General features: G+C 36.3%; 1 long non-coding RNA gene across 1 annotated transcript; it reads right to left on the bottom strand.

Annotated features, from left to right (window-relative positions):
• Positions 1-14,096: 14,096 nt before the first annotated feature.
• LOC115272760 lies at positions 14,097-16,667 on the bottom strand. The gene is made up of 2 exons (XR_003900446.1): positions 16,425-16,667; positions 14,097-14,195 (listed from the first exon to the last, which is right to left on the bottom strand). It is a non-coding gene; the product is annotated as an uncharacterized LOC115272760 (long non-coding RNA).
• Positions 16,668-18,849: the final 2,182 nt, after the last annotated feature.

Raw genomic sequence — 18,849 nt, 5'->3', positions numbered from 1 at the left:
TCCGAGGAGTCAATGAAGTGTCTGCATAATGGTATGAGAATCAAAGGAGCTAATTTGAATAGAGTGGAGTTGCATCTTATACAGGATTTAAGTTGTAAAGTCAACACCTAAGGCATTATTCTCTATAGATCAAAATCACCCTAGCAAATTCCTTAAGCATGTCTGAATGACCAAGACATTTCTTCCACCATAAAAAGGGATCTCTCTTTTTTCAGTCCAGTACCAGATACAACCCTTAGCTTGTATTTAGACTGCATTATATAAAAAGTTATTTTTATTATTTATTTATTTATTTATTTATTTATTTATTTATTTTTGCAGAGAGCACGTGTGAGAGGGAATGTGTGGGAAGGGGAAGAGAGAGGCAGAGAATCTTAAGTAGGCTCCATCCCCAATGCAGGTCTTGATATCACGATCCTGAGATCACAACCTGAGCCAAATCAAGGGTCCGATGAACTGACTGAGCCACCCAGGCACCCCACCCCCAAAGCTATTTTTAACACAAGTGCAGTGGAGCTGATTCTATGGGAGGTCTATGAACAGATTCTAATGAAGGTACAATCAATTCATACTTTACACTCTTAGTTCACTCCTGTGCACAATGGAATTAAAATTATTTTTCTCTTGTTATCATTATTGCTGTGGTTGGTTGGCATGTCGTTATTTTTGTTTGTTTCTTTTCTCTTTTAAGGAAGGCAGAGTGTCATATTGAAATTCACTTAAACTCAAATATTGGGATTCTTTACACTGAAGTATTTAATACAGTTTAATTACTGCAGTTTTATTACAAGTTAAATGACATATCATAGACCCTCCGTATATTACTTAGTGTTATTCTTATTTTTGTTGATGGATACATCTTACTTAAAATCTAAAATGAACAGATCCTCAGAGATTCCTCAAAGACCTCCCCCTCTCCACCCATATATACACACCAAACTGTTATAAGAATAGTAGCAATGAAAGTGTAAAACATCCAGTTTCCACCACTCATTGAGAAAAGCTTAACACATTTCTTAGAATTAGGTCAGTCCATTCCAGTTTTACTGCTTTCCTACAAAGGCTGCACATATCTTACAGTTCAAATTTCACCAAATATCCCTTTTTTTTTATATTTCATCTCAACACTCCCAGCTGTATAATGCCTCATACCAAAATAAATAATTCCTCTTCTACTTTGACATTTGCTCTATTCAAATATGTGTACAAATTAACCTATTCCCCCTTCAGCTGAGCTATAAATATGTATTCCCTTTAATCTTTCCTGATAAGGCAACCCTCTAATCAATTTTGGTGTTCTCATTTCAGTGCTAACTTCAATACACTGTATAATTTAACGGTTATGAGAGAGTTGACCGACTGAAAGTAATGCTTTTTAGTCTGAATTGGAAGGTTTGGGGCACACTTAGAAAACCACTCACCACTGTAAATGTATAATGAAGATTAACCTGAAAGACATTGATTTTTATCTTGATATATATTCTGAAGCTCACTGGTATTTGAACACTTTCAGCTCCTGTGTACCTAAAGCAATAATACATTTTTCCCCCTGGCCTTTCAAGAATTAATGAAGCTTCTGATATCCATCATATTTGGGTAAAATCAATAAACCTCAGGTTTTTAAGGCCACTGTAATACCTGTTAGAGATATTGGCTATTTAGATGTTTCTTATTTAATGACTGGATTTGGTAGCTAATGGTTCTTGAGAAACTGAGTGGCAAATACAAGGAAGCTTATGTAGTAATTAGTAGAGCTTTACAATGAGATTTGTAGTCATTGGACTTTATATAGAGGTAATTAGGAATGTTTGCTGATAGCTCAATTCTAGATCACCAAAGCCATAAAAATCCTAATAATTTCCAGTAACAGAGACTTCTTGAATCCCTATCTTTTCAATTTTTTTTTTGAGACATAGAGAGACAGTGTGAGCAGGGGAGGTCAGAGAGAGAGGGAGATACAGAATCTGAAGCAGGCTCCAGGCTCTGAGCTGTCAGCACAGAGCCCCACACGATGTTCGAACCCAGGAACCATGAAATCATGACCTGAGCTGAAGCCGGACACTTAACCAACTGGCGCCCAGGCGCCCCTCCCATATCTTTTCAACAAGCATTTTAAATTCTTTTATTTTTGTATATTTTATTTAAATAACAGAGAGGGCCCCTTTTGGAAAAAAAAAAATTAACGTTTGTTTATTTTTGAGCGAGGATGTGAGTAGGGGAGGGGCTGAGAGAAAGGGAGACAGGGAATCTCTGTGCCCACAGCAGAGAGCCAGATGCGGGGCTTGAATTCACAAACTGTGAGATTGTGACCTGAGCCAGTCATGTATTTTTTCCAATATTTACTTCTCAGTGTGTCCTTCCATAAACACCCCACTTTAAATGACATCTCTATTCCGTTACTGAACTCTGTCATGAAAGTATATGCTTTGAGGATAAAGACTCTGTCTTACATATCAATGTATTCTCGGTGCCTGAGCAATTGTCTGAAAAAAAGTAGATCCTCAGAAACCTATATCACATAATTATATTTGCATAAATAATTATGTAGTATTAAAGGAATTGTGGGCAGGTAAACCATCTATTTGTGTATGTATTTGTGTACATACAGTTGACCCGAGAGCACCCACCCTCCACGCAGCCGAAAATCTGCATACAGCTTTCGAGCCCACCCAAACCTTAACCTTTAATAGCCTACTGTTGACCAGAAAGTTTACCCATCACATAAAAAGTCAATTGACATATATTTTGCATATATTTTATGCTTACAATAAAAAATAAAGAAATGTTGTTAAAACCCTAAGGAAGAAAAAAGCATTTATAGGACTGTAAAATAAAAATCCACATATAGGTGGATATGTGCAGTTCCTGGCTGTTGCTCAAGGGTCAACTGTATCTATGCAAACATGCATGGTTTTATTTGTATTATGAACTACAATAAGTCTTGACATACATTCTACCAAAAAATTATGTGTATTTATTTATTTATGATTTACTATTATAAAACTTTCCAAGTGAATGTTTTTTAAAAATACAGGCACTCATATACCTATATATAGGTATATATATCTCACATATCCATCACCATAAATGATAAAATATTTCAATAACTTCAGAAAGGTCCCTTATGACACTCCCCAATTAATCCCTACTCTATGCCTGGTTTCATGCGATCACTGAGCATCCGCCAAATGGATTATATTTATTTTATTTTATTTCTTTATTCAGAGAAAGGGAGAGAGACTCTGTGTGTGAGAGAGAGAGAGAGAGAGAGAGAGAGAGAGAGAGAGAGAGAGAAAGAGAGAGAGAGAGGCAGAGATAGGGGGAGAGAGAAAGAATCCCAAGCAGGTTCCTGTTGTCAACACAGAGACTGATGCTGGGCTCAAACTCACCATCTGTGAGATCATGACCTGAGCAGAAACCAAGAGGCTGATGCTACACCAACTGACCACCCAGGTGCCTCAGATTATATTTTTCTTTTATAGAAAGTCCTATAAATGGAATCATACAGTATGCATTCTAAGTCAGCTTCTTTCAATCTGCATAATATTCTTGAAATTTATCCACATTACCGTGTATATGAAATTCATCACTTTTTATTGCTGAGTGGTATTCCACTGTGCCAATATTTTACTTTTGTTTATCTTTTCAACAATAAAAGAGATGAGGCTGTTTCCACTTTGGGGTTATTATGAGTGAAACTGCTGTGAGCCTTCATCCATAAATCTTGTATGGACATGTTTTGCAGCTCTGGTATTCTGGTAAGCAGATGCTGAGACAGAGTAAGGAGAGCACAAACTACTCAGAGGTAAAACCCGCGGAATACAAAGGGTTGGGTGGGTCAGAGGATTGTGAAGGAATGCAGTGTAGATCTGGAGCTTGCAAAGGAAAAAGGAAATAAAGCAAAGTTGGGCAGGGAGAGCCTCCAACTAAAATGTAAACCTGACAATGTTTCAGCCAACCCAATAGTGAGTGCTGGTGCAAAGATTTCCTGTGAGAGGGAGGAGTCATGCCCTATTCGTTTAGGTGTTTCTGAGAAGCAGATGCCAAGATAGGATTAGACATATGGGAGATTTATTGGACCACCTGGATCGGATGACAAGACTCTTTTCACTTCTGCCTGGGCCTGATGCAAAATTCTTTCAGTGTCAATTAATATAGAGGCTGGGACATAATTCCCAGGTGTGGCATATGTATGCCTTGGGGATTTATGTGTGCTGACCAGGGATTTTTGCTTCCCTCATTGTGGCATGGGACGAACAAGTCAGGAAACTGGACTCCTAACAACTGGACTCCTAAAAGCTTTACTTATGCTGCAGGTCCCTAAAAAATCACAGGGCTTATATCCCACCCTCTGGGGCCCATGTGTTTTACCAAGGCCCCTCATGCTAGTCACTTCCTGTTGGTCCTGCTCCATCAACACAGGTCACTGATTTAATAATTCAATATGATGTCCAAATCTCTTCTGAAAGTATGACAAAGCAGAAGATGTTTCTAGACCTGGAGCAAAACCCTGATAACTGTTACTGATAACAAGCCTATGCCAGTTCATTATTTCTATTCTTTTGTTTTCATTTTGATCAGTTATACTTTATATATATAAGTATATAATACTTTATATAAGAATTTTTTATGTTTTTAAGCGTACAATTTATCTTTTTAATTTAGCTTTATTTATTTGTGTATTTATTTATTTTTATTTTAGAGAGAGAAAGCACATGCGTTGGGGCAAGGGGAAAAGGGAGAGAGAATCTTAAGCAAACTCCACTCTTAGCATGGAGCCCAACGTGAGGCTCAATCCCGTGACTCTAGATCATGACCTAAGCCGAAATCAAAAGTCAGACGGTCAACTCAACTCAAATCAAAAGTCATACATATGATTCATTTTAAGTGTACAATTAAATAGATTTACAAATACAGTCAGGTAATCACCACTACCACAAAAGATATGTAACATTTCTGTAACCACAAAAAAATTCATCATTCCCCTTTAAATTCAACCTCATTCCCACATCCAGCTTCAGGCAACCACTAATCTGATTTCTATCAGTATAGACTTTCCTAAGATTTCATATAAATGGGATAATATAATATGTAACCTATTGTGTCTGATTTCTTTCACTTTATATAAAGCTTTTGAGATTCATTTACATTGCTGCATCCTTTTTTTATTGTTGAATATTATTCCATTGTCTGAGTATAACACAGTTCCTTTACCAATTTATAAATTGATGGTTATACCAAAATATGTTTACTGATTTTCCCAGAAGATTAATGTTTTCCCATTTTTGACTATTAAGAATAAAGCTGCTATGAATTTCTGCAGACAAGCCTTTGTGTAGACATGTGTCATCTTGGAAAAATACAAAGGAGTTGGGGCACCTGAGGACTCAGGTGGTTTGGCATTCCAACTTCTGCTCAGGTCATAATTTCATGGTTTGTGAGTTCGAGCCCTACATTGGGCTGACAGCTCAGAGCCAGGAGCCTGTTTCAGATTCTATTTCTCCCTCAGTATTTCTGCCCCTTCCTGGCTCTCCCTGGCTCTCTTTCTCAAAGATAAATGAACATCAAAAAAAAGTTTTTTAAAGAAAAATACAAAAGAGTAGAACTGATAGGTCTGATGATAAGCACATGTTTAATTTTCTAGTAAAATGCTAAACTGATTTTCAATCAGTTAAATATGATGGTTCTACTTGTTCCACAGCCATGCTAATACTTGGCATTGTCAGTCCTTTTACTTTTAGTCTTTCTAATATGTGCTGGGATAGTTCATTGGAAAATTCATTTGCATTTCCTCGGTAACTAACTATAGTGTGCATCTTTTTCTGTACTAGTTTCTCAGCTTTGCATCATTTTTGCAGAAATGTCTATTCAAATGTTTATCCATGTTTTATTGAGTGTTTGTCTTCTTTGGTTGTTATTATTGAATTGTAAGAGTTTTTCCAATTTCCAGGAATAATTTGTCGATGAGATACATGCTTTACAAAGATTTTCATCCAGTATCTTACTTGGCTTTTAATTTGGTAACAATGTATTTTAAAATATCTTTTCTATGTATAATTGAAGCACAGTAAGCTACACATATTAAAAGTGTGCTATTTTATCAATCTTTACATATAAGTGTGTACACACACACACACAAACACACATACAATTTGAAACCATGAAAACAATTACATAAATAAACACTTCTGTCATTCCCTCAATTTTTCTTTTGCTCTATTGTAACCAATCTCTACATCCACTCATGTCAACAGGAAAGCAGTTATCTGAAATCTGCCATTATACATTAGCTTGAATTTCCTGCAACTTTATATAAATGGAATCATAGTATGTACATATATTTGCCTGGTTGCATTCACTGTACATAATGCTTCTGAGATTTATCCATGTAGTTTTCTGAATCAATATTCCATTGTATTCCTGCTTTGACAAAGATAAGTTACCTTCATAGTTGTGGGTCCATTTCTGGGTTTTCTGTTCTCATCCATTGCTCTATATATCTGTTCTTGTGCCAGTACCAAACTGTCTTGATGACTACAGCTTTATAATATGGTTTGAAATCTGGAATCATGATGCCTCCAGTTTTGTTTCCTTTTTCAGGATTGGTTTTACTATTCAGGGTCTTTTGTGGTTCTGCGCAAATTTTAGGATTGTTTATTCTAGTCCTGTGAAAAATGCTAGTGTTATTTTGAAAGGAACTGCATTAAATGTGTAGATTGCTTTGGGTAGTATAGACATTTTAACAATGTTCTTCCAATCCATGAGCATGAAATGCTTTTCCTTTACTTTGTGTCCAATTTCTCTGTCATAAGTGTTAGTTTTAGTGTATAAATATTTTACCTCTTTAGTTAGGTGTATTCCTATGTATCTTATGTTTTTGGTGCAACTACAAATGGGATCGATTCCTTGATTCCTTTATCTGCTGCTTCATTATTGGTGTATATGTAAACAGATTTTTGCATATTGATTTTATATCCTGCAACTTTGCTGGACTTATGTATTAATTTTAGCAAGTTTTTGGTGGAGTCTTTTGAGTTTTCTACATAGAATATCATGTCATCTGCAAATAGTGAAAGTTTCACTTCTTTGCTGATTTGGATGACTTTTATTTCTCTTTGTTGTCTGATTGCTGAAGCTAAAACTTCTGATACTATGTTAAATAGTAATGGTGAGAGCAGACATCCTGTCTTGTTCCTGACCAAAGGGGAAATGTTCTCAGTTTTTCCCCATCGAGGATGATATTAGCTGTGGGTCTTTTGTTATGGCATTTATAATGTTGAGTATGTTCCATCTATCCCTACTTTGTTAAGGATTTTTATCAAGAATGGATGCTGTATTTTGTCAAATGCTTTCCCCACATCTATATGACAGGATCATATGGTTCTTAACCTTTCCTTTATTAATGTGGTCTCTCACATTGGTTGATTTGTGAATATTGAACAAACCCCACCTGATCATGGTGAAAAATCATATTAATGTACTATTGAATTTGATTTGCTAATATCTTGTTGAGAATTTGAGGGATCTTTGTCTAGGTTTGAAATCAAGGTAATGCTGGTTTCATAAAGCTTCTGCACAGTGAAGGAAACAATACAACTCAAAGTCAGCCCATGGAATAGGAGAAGATATTTGCAAACAGCATATCTGATAAATTGTTAGTATCCAAAATCTATAAAAAACTTACCAAAACCAGCACCCTAGAAACAAATAACCCAGTTAAGAAATGGACAGAAGACATGAAGACACACTTTTTAAAGAAGACATCCAGATGGCTAACAGATACATAAAAAGATGCTCAACATCACTCATCATCAGGGAAGTACAAATCAAAAACAAGATGAGATACCACTTCATACATGTCAGAATGGCTAAAATTAACCAGATGAGAAACAGCTGGTGTTGGTGAGGATGGATGAAAGGGGAATCCTCTTGCATTATTGGTGTGGTTGCAAACTAATACAGCCACTCTGGAGAACAATATGGAGGTTCTTCAAGAAACTAAAAATACAACTACCCTTTGATCAAGCAATTGCACTATTAAGTATTTACCCAAAATATACAAAAATACAGATGTGAAGGGGTACATGCACCCCTATATTTATGACAACATTAACAATAATAGCCTAACTATGGAGAGACCCCAAATGTCCGACTGCTAAATAGATAAAGAAGGTGTGTGCGTGTGTGTGTGTGTGTGTGTGTGTGTGTGTGTGTTAGAATATTACTCAGCCATCAAAAAGAATGTAGTCTGTCATTTGCAATGCCATGGATGGAGCTAGAATGCATTAAGCTAAGTGAAATAAATGAATCAGGAAAGGCAAATACCATTTGATTTCACTCAGATGTGGAATTTAAGAAATAAAACAGATGAAATATGGGAAGGAAAGGGAAATAAGAGAGGGAAATAAACCACAAGAGACTCTTAATGATAGAAAATAAACTATGGGTGGATGGAGAGGTGTGTGTGAGATGGGTTAGATGTGTGATGGGTTATAAGGAGGGCACTTGTTGTGATGAGAACTGAGTGTTGTATATAAGTGATGAATCACTGAATTCTACTTCAGAAACCAATTTTGCACTATGTATTAACTAACTAAAATAAAAATAAATAAACAAAACCACCATCCCAATGAGTATGAAGTGCTATTTCATTATGGTTTTAATTTGCTTTTAATTAATGATTAGTGATTTTAAGCATCTTTTCTTGGATTTATTGGCCACTCATATATTTTCTTTGAAAAAAATATCTACTCAAATCGTTGGCCCATTTTTAAATTGGTTGTTGTTTTTTGTTGTTGTTGCTGACTTTTAGAAGTTCTCCATTTTTTCTGAATGTTGATCCTTTATCAGATATATGCTTTACAAATACTTTCTTCTGTTCTGTGCGTTCTCTATTTTTATGTGTTTGGTATGAAGTCAGAGACAATCTTTTTTGTTTGTTTTTTCGTATAAGTTGAAGACTTCTGTATACTTTCCATAAATAGTTCAGTATGTGTATTGTTACCTAATGTTCAATATTTATTCATCAATTCTATGCAAAATTTATATACATTGAAATGCACAGATCTTAGTGTATTTGCTTAGTTTTGAGGAATGCACACGCCCATGTAAACAAAATGGCTATCATGATGCAGAATATCGCTACTATCTAGGAAAGTTCCCAATTGTTACTTCCCAGTTAGTTCCCACCATCTTGTCCCCACATGTAACCATATCACTCCCTTTTTAACCATAGATTTCATTTGATTGTCTTAGAGCTTCATTTTTTAAAATGAGGGAACAAAGAGAATATACACTCTTTTGAGTATGGTTGGTTTCACTTTGATTGATAGATTGGATTCATCCATGCTGCTGCATATAACCAGTAGTCTGCACCTTCATCACAGTCAGTTGTGCTTTGGTCTGTGAATATATCACCATTTTCTCATCCTTTATTAGTTGACATTTAGGGCATTTCAAATTTTTGACTGCAATAATCATTTTGTATAAGTCTTCTTTTGTGAATACACATTTTCATTTCTCTTGGATAAATCATATTTGAATTTCTAGTCATAGGCTAGGTATATCTTTAATTCTATATGAAAGTGACAGAACTTTTAATGAAGTAGTTGTATTTTTTTAAATATGCCCACCAATAATAAATAAGAGTATCAGCTGTTCTGCCTTTGGTTTTATTATTAGATTTCTATATTTTGTCCATCTGACACCCTGAGAGGTGTGTAGCAGAATCTCATTGTAGTTTTATTTGCATTTCTATCATATATAATAATACTCAACACTTTTCCAGGTGCTTATTGTCCATGCTTAAATCTTCTTTCCTAAATTGGTTGTTCAAATCATTTGCCTATTTTTACTACATTTCACTCATTTTATTATTTAATTATAATATTTTTAATATACCCCAAATAAATTCATTTTATTATTGATGTCTTTTGATGAGGAGATGTTTCTAAGTTAGAAAGAGATTAATGTATTTTTTTCTGTTATAGTTTTGTGACCTCTTTATTAAATTTTTTTTTAAGTGTAATTGTTTTGAGAGAGAGACCACAAGCAGATTAGGATCAGAATTCCAAGTAGGCTCCACGTCAGCAGTGCTGAGCCCAATGTGGGGCCCAAACTCACAAGCTGTGAGATCATGACCTTAGCTGAGATCAATAGTTGGACACTTAACTGACTGGACCATACAGATACCCTATTCAGTGGCCTCTTTAAGGAAATATTGCTTATTACCAAATCAAAAAGAAATTATCCTACTTTTTCTCTATAATCTTTATACTTTTTCTCTCAAATTTAGGCTCAAGATCTGTTAGAAGTTAACTATTGTTTAAGACGTGAGGTAGGAATAGAGGTGTGGTTTCTGTTTATAGGTAGCCAGTTCTTCCAAGATCATTTACAGAAACCTTTCCTTTCCCTATAGTTTGGTTATGGGGCCCTCATCAAAAATCAAATAGCCATTTTAGTATGGATCTATTTCAGGGCTTGCTCCTATGTTTCATTTATCTATTTACTCATCCTAATACCAGCACCAAACTTTCTTAATTATTATAATTTTTAGTAAATCTTGAAGTCAAACCCTGCTTTGTATATAACAAGCATATTTTCAGCTTCTATTAAATATTTTTGGGGGGAAATGATTTTTCTTGCATTGAGTCTGTAGATCGATTTGTAGAAAACTGGCATCTTAACAATGTTGTGCTTTTCTTTCCACGAATATGATATATCTTTCCGGTGATTTCATTATTTGTGCACATGATTTCATAATTGTGCTCATTTGGTGATTTTTAGCGCAAGTATCTTTTACCTCTTCTGTTAAATTTATTCTTCAGAATTTTTATTACTTGAAAACATTATAAATGGGTTTTTAAATTCTGAGGTGATTTCTGTAACTTGACTATTATGAATAATGCTGCAATGCACATAAGAACACAGATTTCCCTGAAATAGAGATTTTTGTTTCCTTTGGATTTATACTCAGAAATGAGATTAGTGGATCATATGGTAGTTATACTTTTAATTTTTTGAAGAACCTCCATAATGTTTTGCAGTGACTGCACCAATTTACATTCCCACCAAGAGTGCACAAAGTTCGCTTTCCTCTCCTTTCTCACGAGTACCTGCGTCTCTTGTCTTTTTTATAATAGCCATTCTACTAGGTGTATCTCATTGTGGTTTTGATTTGCATGTCCCTAATGATTAGTGATGTTTAGCAGGTTTTCATATATCTGTTGGCCATGTGATTATCTTCCTTGGGAAAATGTCCAGTGCACCCTTTACTCATTTTTAATGAGACTATTTGGTTTTATTATTTGCGTTTGGGTTTGACTTATTTTATTTGTTTTCCTGTTGAGTTGTAGGAGTTTAACTCTTTATCAGATGTATGGTTTGCAAATATATTCTCCTATTCCATAAACTGCCTCTTCATTTTATTGTTTCCTTTCTGTGCAGGAGCTTTTTTTTTTTTTAATTTAAACTTTTTTAAATATTTTATTTATTTTTGATACAGAGAGAGACAGAGCATGAGAGGGGGAGGGGCAGAGAGAGAAGGAGACACAGAATCTGAAGCAGGCTCCAGGCTCTGAGCTAGTGTCAGCACAGAGCTTGACGTGGGGCTCGAACCCACGAACATGAGATCCGACCTGAGCTTAAGCCGGAGGCTTAACCGACTGAGCCACCCAGGCGCCCTGTGCAGGAGCTTTTTAGTTTGATATAATTCCAATTATTTATTTTAGCATTTGTTGCCTGTACTTTTGCCATTGTATATTTAAATAAATTATTGCCAAGAGCAAACATACAATCCAATCACATAATTGGATTTGGGTTAAATATCCAAAAGAAATAAAATTAATGTCGTGGAAAGATATCTGTGGGTGCCTCAGTGGCTCTGACTCTTGATTTCAGCTCAGGTCATGATCTCACCGTTCCTGAGATAGAGCCCCGTGTCAAGCTTTGAACTGACAGTTCAGAATCTGCTTGGTATTGTCTCTCTCCCTCTCTCTCTGCCCCACTCTCTCTCTCTCTTTCTCTCTCTCTCTCTCTAATTAAGTAAATAAACATTAATAAAAAAAGAAAAAAGATATCTGTATTCACATGTTCTTGCAGCATTATTCACAGTAGTCAAAATATGGGAACAACTAAATATCCATTAAAAGTTAATGAATAAAGAAAATGTGATACATAAACATAGATTTAGCTGTCAATAAAATGGGATATTATTCAGCCATACCCAAAATAAAGAAATCTTGCCATTTGTAATAACATGAATGAAGCCAGAGGGTATTATGCTAAGTAGAGTAAGTGAGACAGAGAAAGACAAATACTGCATGGTATCACTTATATGAGGAATCTAAACAAAAACAACAAAAATTTGCACTCTTAGAAATAGATAGTAAAATGGTGATTGCCAGGGGCTGGGGAGTGGGAGGAATGGAGAAGTTGGTTAAGAGATATATAAATTCCAGTTAAAAATAAGTTCTCAGGATCTAATGTACAAGCATGGTGACTATAGTTAATAATACTGTATTGTGTAATTGAAATTTGCTGAGATCGCAAGCATTCCCACCAAAAAAAAAAGTAATTATGTGAGTTGATGGATTTTAATTAACTTGATTGTGAGAAGCATTTCACAAGTACACACTTATCAAATCATCAAACCATCACAATGTATTCTTTGGTTATACTACAATTTTTTTCAATTGCACCTCAATAAAGCTGGAGAAAAAGATAACTCTGACATTAATCTACTTAACTCACTAAGACTCACAGACTCTGAATATTGAGCACTAACTCTGTGCAGATCACTGTACAAGACACTGAAGATAGTTGTATAAACCCAACCCCAGGACGCCAGGGCGGTTCAGCCCATTAAACAATTGATTCTTGATTTCAGCTCAGGTCCTGATCTAGGTTCTTGAGACCAAGGCCTGCATCTGCTTAGGATTCTCTCTCTCCATCTCTCTCTGCCCTCCCCTACTCATTCCATGGTTGTCACAGTGGAATGATAATGTGAGTAAATATTCACTATTGAGTGAATAACATCAATTGGTAAAATTATAAGATATAAGATCTTTTAAATTTTTTTCCCAACATTTATTTATTTTTGAGAGAGAGACGCACACACATACAGAGTGTGAGCAGGGGAGGGTAGAGAAAGGGAGACACAGAAGTAGAAGCAGGCTCCAGGCTCTGAGCTGTCAGCACAGAGCTTGATGCAGGGCTTGAACCCACGAACTGTGAGATCATGACCTGAGCCAAAGTTGGACGCTTAACTGACTGAGCCACCCAGGTGCCCCATAAGACATAAGATCTTTTAATGTGGGTAAACAGTTCTGGTATATGATAATTTCTCCTGCATTGAATCTCTAGATCCATTTGGAGAAAATTGGCATCTTAAAATTGACATTTCCCTGTCTGTAAACTGAGTCCCATCATCCTGCTCTCCTGTTTCCTTGGGATTGTCAAGAGGGTCTGAGAGGATGATTTGAGTCCCTAGCAAGGAGAGAGGTTCTGGAAGGGGATGTCCCCCTTCCCCACCGCTCCCTCGCCACTCACGGCAGCCCTCACTGTTTTCCAACAGTATGGGTCTCATGAATAAGACCCTCCATGCAGATGAAAACTGACATTTCCCTCAGTTACTGCAGCTCTGCTAGTTGGAGTTAAGCATCCCTGGTCTTCAAGATACCACATAAGACCTGCCACTGCCAACAACGTCACCCTATCATTCTTGGGATTCATCAATTCTTAATCTACTTTTACAAATTCCCAATGGAATTTTGCCCTCTATTGATTTTCCATCTCACTTAGAAACTCTGAATGCCTATTCACCTGTCTATCAGGTACATTTACATGATAACATCCATATCACATTTCCAAGAAACTATAGTGCAAATAGGTGAATTGAAAATTAATAAGTGAATTGAAAGAAAATTTCTGGAAATACCATTTCTGTCAACAAGACCGGCTTTTAAGTTCCACCCAGTTGGTCTCAAAGTCTGTCATTCAAAGGAGCTGGTTTAAGTGTTAAGGAGTTTAAATGAAGGAGCAGTTTCTTAACAATAACACATTAGTTGAAAATAAGACCATAAACAAAAGAGATGATCTGGGTTTTAAGAAAAGAGCTTTAATGCAGGGAATACAGGAGACAGCTCAGTGGGTCTGCTGATGTTAGGATCTGTAAGATTCCATTTGGTTCTCTGTACCTGTTGCCCGGGATACAGCTGTATTAGTACACTTTCAAAAGTTCCCACTGCCAGTGAATTTCAAGATAAAATGAAGAAAAGGTCACCTGGATGCTCAGTTGGTTAAGCATCCGACTTTGGCTCAGGTCATGATCTCATGGTTTGTGAGTTCAAGCCCTGCTTCGGGCTCTCTGCTGTCAGTAGAGAGCCCACTTACGATCCTCTGTCCCCCCCTCTCTCTTTGCCCCTCCCCTGCTGGTTCTCTCTCTCTGTCTCTCTGAAAACAAGTAAATAAACTTGAAAAAAAGATGACAAGAAAAAAATATTAAAGTCCTTTATCTGAGGCAGGAACAAAAGACTCATCAGTCTTCCTAGGAAACACTTTACAGATGAGGAGGAGGAAATTTCTAGTGCAAAAAAACAAAAATAAAAGTGTAATCTTCTAGAATCCATAATCTGGGGGATCTGTCGCATTTTTATTAGATTTAAATGAAATTTATTTACTTTAGAATTTTGATTTAGAGACTTACTAGTAGTAGCCTGCAGCACAAGCAAAAACAATGAAATTAAAATTATTTCATTTTGTATATACTTATTTTAATTTTTATTCAAATCATTACCATAATTAATGCTTGTGAATAATATTTTTGTATAATGACATATGGAGGGAATCCTCTTTTGTGGAATTTCATTTATTGTTTTCCCACTAATAAAAACTATCACTTATTAATACCTAATGTCAACTGTTTTCCAAGTGTGCACATTATTTATTATAAATAACAGCAATGTTTTACTAATAGGTTTTTAATGAGGAATGAATAATTGCTCCATTAATATAAGCACACTACTATTTATTTTTCATGAACTTAATCCTCAACTTGTCCTGCAATCTTGTTATAGGATTCTAAATTACATTTATTGGTTTTATTTTATATGCAAACAATAATATTATAAATACACGTAAGTTTACAGTCACTGTTTATGTGGCCCAAATTGCTGTATTTTTTCCAATCATTGGAAATTGATCTTCGAATTATGTGATAATTACTATTCAGTGACAGGGTAATTATAGAGTAATTGCTAAGTCATTATTGAGTAATAACATTGTAACACCATAAAATTGCAGGGTAATAAATGCATGCCAATTTTTACATACTAAAGCACAATACAGAGAATCCAATAATTATATTTTGTTACATTTAAGAAAAGTATATAATAAATCACAGTAATCACTTTCAGTATTGAGATATATTAGTGAAATTGCTTAAAAATAAAACCTTTATTACTTTTCAGATGAAATCAGCTGGCTTAATTTTTGTGGAAAAGCTTTAATGGTGGAGAGTGTGAGATAAGGGTTTCTGTTTTCTTTTTAAATATTACTGTGCATATTACCTTTTACATTTTAGCAAATTGTATTATCAAGCACAAATGAAATTTCGTAGGAAAATAAACAGTGCTATTATTTTTAAAGTAGTTATCCACTGAATTGGGCACAAACTAGAAAGAACTAGCTTTTATCATTCTAATTTACATACTAAATTTACATAGACATTCCCACTTGTATGAAACACACCAAAAGAAACATACTTGTGTGGGAAAAGCAGCTTCTAAAACCTCAATTGGATACTTTTGCAAGGCTTCAATGTCAGAAAAGGCCAAAAATTATTGGAGACACTATTTTAGCTTAAAAGATAATTAAATTCAGAACAAGTAAAAGTAAATGATTCTAGCTTATAGATCTTGGGTCATTAAAAAAAAATAACAGCTATAGTATATTACTGAGAGAACTGGGAAGATTAGAATCTGGGTTATAGATTATGTAGAAGTATTACATATATATTTATTTTACAGATTGCGTTCACTCTATTATTTTATTTTGGAGAATATGCATGCTAATTGATAATATATGCTTCACTAATAACTGTAATGCTCTACCATCTTAACAAAAATAATGTGTGTCTATACACACACACCCTCACAAACACATACTTATGGAGAGAGAGAAGGACAAAAAGGAGGGAGAGAGAAAGCAACATAGTGAATGTTGACAAGAAGAGAGAGAGAAATATATAGATGATAGTACATAAGTGCTCAATGCAGTATTCTTGGATTAGTTTGAAACTTTAGGAATTTTCTGGGCATAATCTGAAACCAGACCCCATACGTTGAAGGCTAGAAGAAAATGAAGAGGCAGACCACTCCAGCTAGATTGTTAGGTGGCAGGTTTAGTAAGCAAGAGAACTTACATACCAGGCTTGTCTTGGGGGTCCTCAAGAGTAGATGTCGGCACCTGCCCACTAAATCCTAAAAGGTTATATGGAGGCCTTAACTGAGCTTAGGCATGTATAGCACTGTGATGGTCTCAATACCACATTACTATCTCAAGGCTGTGTCTTGGGCAGCTTTTAGCACAGGAAGCCAAGCCAGAATGTACATTCCAAAGACAGGGGCAGGGGTAAGGGGACTCCAGTTGCCTGGGTCTGGCTCACAGGCCAATCAGCAGTCATGTCCTCTCAATAATCATCTCTGACATTTCACCCCTATAACCAGCTCTTATGATCTCATATGCCCCACTCTTTTGCAATGTGCCTTGAGCAGTCAGCAAGAGGTTTCAGTAGCATGGAGGTACCTCCTTTGGCAGCTGTCTGGCTGCATTGGAGGCAGATGCCACAAGAACAACATAGGCACATGCAAGAGAAAGCACAGATTAAGAAAATGAGTGGCAACTTTTCCATCAAGAGCCCTATGATCCAAATCATTGACTTATTTAGTCCCCTAGGCTGTGGGTCAGATCACACAGGGCATTCACTTGTGTCCTCATGTGATTTAATGAAGATCATGCATTGCAGACTCATCAAGTATGAACATATAACATCCATTTGGATAATGGCACAGGTGCCTCCATGCTAGGCAGTGATAATATTCAAGGCCATCTTATTTTGGATGACAACATTTCTCTTAGAGACATTTTAGTACTCAGTAAGGACAAGCTATCATTTAAGGTCTGCTGGGTAAATATAGAAAGGCCTTCTATGTGTGATATAACATCTTCCAGGTCAGTGGAGGGAACAAAAATGATGGTCAAATGATCATGCCAGTGGAAAACAGAGCATGCCCATCAGGCCTTGAAGAGAGAAAGGTAGACAGTTTTTTATTTTTTTTACCATGAAGCAGATCTCTCCTGTGTACTGGGAAAACTAGCTGCAGCAGCCCAATCACCCAGGTGGAAGCCACAGCTAAAGATCTGTGCCACATAACCACTGGGTTCCATTTGGAGTGACCCAGTAAATATCTGGACAACACAACCAGTCATTACCAAACGAACCATTATCCTTTAATGTGACAGAATGGCTACATTGTTCCAAAGATATTCATTCCATATTTCTAGTACAATTGGGCTGGTTCTATTTAGATTGATTTTTGCTATTCTTGTTCCCAACACAGTGATGCCTGGCTGTTTAAATGTTCATAACCCAAGCTAATCCACATAAGCCCATCCCAATTCTGAGCACAGCCACTCATGGTTCTGATGGTGGTATTTCTAGTACTTCAGTTTGTAGTTTGATGAGCTGTGTATGTAGTTTGATCATCATAAAATGAATACCATGTCCAGTGTTATTCATAGTGTGTGCCACAAGACAGGTTTCTGGATCATATGAATTAAGAGTACTAGTCCTAGCCAGTTCTTCCTTAATGTACTGCTTTAGGGCTTTTTCATCCCCTCCAGGGAGTGGTGATATGCACCATGGCAATTCTGTTCTGCTAGAGAGGACCAGTTGCTAACATACCCAACAGTTCAGTTGGTTTCTTTGCTGGGCATATGGGGGGGCCCACTGTGGAAAGGGATTTCCATCAGGTGTCCGTCCCATGAATGGTCACCACAGGAGCAGCTAAAATCTTGGGTCGAAAGACAGATATTTAGTAGGAACTTGTATGGATGGGGAATCTTCCCCTTCTATGAAAGTTGCACTTGTAGACTGATTCTTAGATGCCAATGTGGTTGAGGCTTTAGGAATTTGACCTGGTTGTGTACACCATTCATGTTAGCTGGAGGAGAGAGCACTATCAGGAGTGAGGAAATAGGATGGTGGAGGGATATTCTGGACCAGGACCCACATCTTCTCCCTTCCTTCCGTGGTACATGTTCCCATTCCAGGTATCATGCATTTCAACAAGTCCAGCTTGCAATGTGACAAAAGGATCCCAGTGGAGATTGGGTACCTGCACCTCACCTAGGAGTAAGAAGCCATCTACCCATCTCAGTGGGACATCTCATTGCAAATTTCAAAAGAAATTTCCACAGTTTAAAGTGATTTGGGAGTCAGGGCAGTCATCATTTCCTACAGACTTCATTGGGTATTGGATGTCTCAACAAAAGTTCCCAGTCTGGCATGGGGCAGCGGGCACTACTCGATCATTCAAATGTCTTAGAGTCTGGGACAGTACTTTAGTTAAATCCAACCAAGCTGGCATTATTTGTTAGTAATTCAATCTACTGCTTTAATATTCAACTTCCTTTTTTTTTTTTTTACCAGCCATGATACTTATGGATTATAGGGAAGATGGGACCTCCATTCAATGTCATATTCTTTTGCCCAGTCTTATATATCATGATCTTTGAAATGTGACCACCAATAGCTTCAATGAGAGTACCTGTACCTAGCTTCTCTAATCC

Source organism: Suricata suricatta, chromosome 11 (assembly GCF_006229205.1).
Source record: "Suricata suricatta isolate VVHF042 chromosome 11, meerkat_22Aug2017_6uvM2_HiC, whole genome shotgun sequence".
NCBI lineage: Eukaryota > Metazoa > Chordata > Mammalia > Carnivora > Herpestidae > Suricata > Suricata suricatta.
Note: the sequence above shows the minus strand (reverse complement) of the source record. Positions and strands in the feature narration are given on the sequence as shown.